Here is a 3,809-nt window from a genome sequence, read left to right as displayed (position 1 = left end):
AGGGACAAAATAAATTGATTTTTTCAACAAAAAAATAATTGTAATTTGAAGTTGGAAGAGAGTTTTGGAAAATGTTTTCCTTAAGTTTAGAAGAGAAGTCATTTTCCTTAAATTTGAGGAAAATGAGTTGATTTGGAAAACATTTTCCAAAACATTTAGCCCAACCAAACATGAGAAAATTGGAAAACATTTTTCGAAAAATGTTTTCCTTCATACCAAACACACCCGTAATGTAAGTTAATGTAAGTGTAGTTTCATACTATTGTATTTTCTGTATGTAGGGAAACGAATTTTATGTGTTAGATCGCCCGATCGAACCCCCGCACATGTATATGCAAATCATAACATAATTAATGATTTGAAGGCGAAGTTTACACTGATCCAGTTCAATCGATTCAGGATACATGTTTTGGGGTGTATACCCGAATGCACGAGTGTCGGACGCAAGCACAAATCTTACTATATTCATTCATAAACTTTTGTAATTCATCGGTAAATCATATCCAAAGAATTTTGAAAATAATTACAATTAGGACAATCATGTTGTCTTACCTCGCTTGATTCACCCATTACCATAAAGCAGATATTTGTTGTTTGGGCATGATCTTCTTCCAATGCTTCTTCATCGCTCCACGTTTCAAGACTCTTTGGATCCCATTCTTCCTATGGCTCCTTTTTTTGAGTTTAGGACAATTATGTCTAATATGGCAGGCTTTCCATTGTAATAACATCAATCATCATTTTTATGGTAGTCATTATTCTTATAGTCTTGTTGGGGCCTATGTCTTCTTTGTCGCAGTATTTGTCTAACTCTCTATTTTATATGAGTCATTCCCTCACATTAATCAACCTCTTCCTCAATTCAAAAGTTCCACTAGTAAAAGTTACAGTTTTCTTTTTGTCATCTTTGTTGTATTTATTGATACGATTTTGTTCATAGGCCATAAGATTTTTTCAAAGTTCATCGTAGGTCATCTTTTGCAGATCTCCACCCTCAATAATAGAAGCTTTGGTTTTCTAGGCTTCTGAAAGACTTTCGATGAGCTTTCTAATTTGTAATTCATTTAAGTATATCATTCTCAGAGATTTGACATCGCAAATAATTTTGCTAAATTGTGAGAACATACTCTCTACATCATCCTCGTCTGCCATTTTGAACAATTCATATTCATTTGCTAATGAATTGATTGGAGTTTCTTTTACTTTATTGGTTTCTTCAGAGGTGACTTCAAGCTTGTCTCACTTATTTTTTCCTAGTTTCATATGTGAAGATTTTGTTGTATCTTGCTTCATTAACTGCACAATATAACAGACTTATAGCTCTAGCATTAGTTTGGATTACCTCTTATTATTCCTTTGTGATGTCAAAATATTATGGATCAAAAGGTTTGTCAGCAGCAGCTTCCTTCCCAGTGAGTTCGAGAATGAGCTTTGGTCCCTTTTTGATAACTATCCATGCTTGGAGGTCGTTTGAAGTAAGAAAATATTGGTTTTGTCTTTCCAGTAGTACTAGTGTTGACCATTAAAGTAAGGAGGTCGGTTTGAAGAATGTGTGACTTGAATAAGAGCACTAGGATTTGATAATTTTTCATAGATCTTACTCACGTGTGGTTAAATACTCTATTGGTGAGACTTGCTCTGATGCCAATTGAAAGTTAAGAAAGGGGAGAATTAAAATTATAGTAGTCAACTGACCTTTGTGAGTAGTCGACGCTTCCTGCAGATTAGATTCACAGAATATAAATAAGCAAAAGATAGAAATTACATAAACACACAATATTTTTATACTTGTTCGGATCACCGGTATGGTGCCTAGTCCAGTCCCTTTGGGTTTCAAAGATTTCCTTTAGAGGTTGAAAAGGAACTTAAATTGTACAAAGTTGAACCTAAAGACATGTGTGATATGCAAATCAGAGTTTCTTTTTTGACACGACTTCTACTTGTATAACCTACACTCAGAATCTTTCCTTCTTTTTTCCTCTTCAATTGTTCACTCAAACGAGTACAAAATTTTATGAAAGATGGAAAAAGATAACAATATAAGTTCAAGTGAAGTTGTGTACGTCTAACTACAGAAGTAGGTTTGTCTTTATACACGATATTATATGATCGTTTTAGCTCTAACATGAAATCCAATGGTGTTTCCTTCAATCAAGAATTTATAACGTTTTCTTGATTGAGTTCACGCCTTCTTTGACTGAAATTCAGCGATGTCCAATCTGCCTTGAACATATTTTTACTTGTAGGTTTCTCCTGTAGGTTGATGGTTGATTTTCCTTATGAATCGAGATTTGATTTCTTGCATAGGGGATCTTTATTTCTTGAATCGCTTGATTCACTGGTCTGATTTATTTGATATCTGCATATGTGAAATTTGCCTTGATTACTTGAAATCTGCATAAGTGAAATCCACTTTTCTTTTTTGGCTTCAACTACATTGATTTGAGTGAATCAATCTTTTCCTTATGTGACGACTGTTGTTTTGATAATTGATGAGTCAATCTTTCACATCTCGTGTATCTAGAACAGATATACAGATCTTGATTTCCCTGCGACATAGGGGAGTTTGTCATTATGCAAAACATCATAAGCTAGCATCCTCCTCTTTCTACTTTTCAATTCCAAACTCATTAACGATACGAGAATCAAAGCATCATCATTAGAAAGACCTTGCAATAAATTGTGCTTGAGTGAAATTCAAAATAAATGAAGTCTATTTTTGATAAATCAATGGGAGTATGTTGTACATATATTAACAATTTTCTTGTTTGAAGAATCATTAGCCATGAAATATATTTAAAACACGCTAAATCAATAAAGTTTTTATCATAATTTGGTATAACTATCAAAAATTAGAAGACTACATATAAATTGAAAGCTATAGAAAAATCATATACATGACATAAATGATAGTTACAAACCTCAAATTGTATTACTACTTACTATTCAAAATTTTATGATTTAATGGAAAAAAAACGTGTGAGCTAGGGAGAAGGACAGAAGAGAGGGAATGTGGGTGATGAATGTGGGATGGGAGGTTGACGAGAGACAGTGAGTTGATTAGGATGAAGACGTTAATTGTGGATACATAATCTGTTGAGATATTCAATTGTCTTAATCTAGGCTAGTTTTTAGGAAATGGTGTGTCACAATGTATCTAACTTACAATATGGTATAAAATTCTTAATTAGTGAGAATATATGTAATTATTTGAAATTATAGGTAATGTTAGTAATTATCTCTTAAATGTGTATATGGTGTGATTTTTTCATGTTAGTTTATATGATATGAATATATGTCTAATAAGATAGTTTTAAACTATTTTTATGGGTCGGATCATTGAAATGATTGAAGTGGATATCTTTTTATTTCTTAAAAACTTGATTTTAAATAAGAACTTCATGTCAACAAAATTTAATTTAAAAAATTAATAAAATAAGTTAAGTGAATTTGTAGGTGAAATACCATTATTGAATGATTTTTCAGTTACAAAATAAAGTTGACTGGCTTTTAAGAAAATTTACTCATAATTAAGTGAACATTTGAGATATTATTTTGAACAAATTTTACAGTCAAACACATATTCAATAATTACATTTAAAAATTTATGGCAGCTAAATCACTATTAATGTTTCCTCACTTTCCTCATGCCTTATTCAAGATTTATTTAATTAGATGTTAGGAAGAAACAAAATAGAGAGAATCAAAATAACAAAGAATTAGAATAAACATGATTTCACCTCCTATATAAACCCCTAGTTACAACACTAATTAACTAGAGAGGATAATTAAGTCCCCCTTGAGAGAAT

Source organism: Solanum stenotomum, chromosome 12 (genome assembly GCF_019186545.1).
Source record: "Solanum stenotomum isolate F172 chromosome 12, ASM1918654v1, whole genome shotgun sequence".
Taxonomy (NCBI): domain Eukaryota; kingdom Viridiplantae; phylum Streptophyta; class Magnoliopsida; order Solanales; family Solanaceae; genus Solanum; species Solanum stenotomum.
This window is presented reverse-complemented; position numbering follows the sequence as displayed.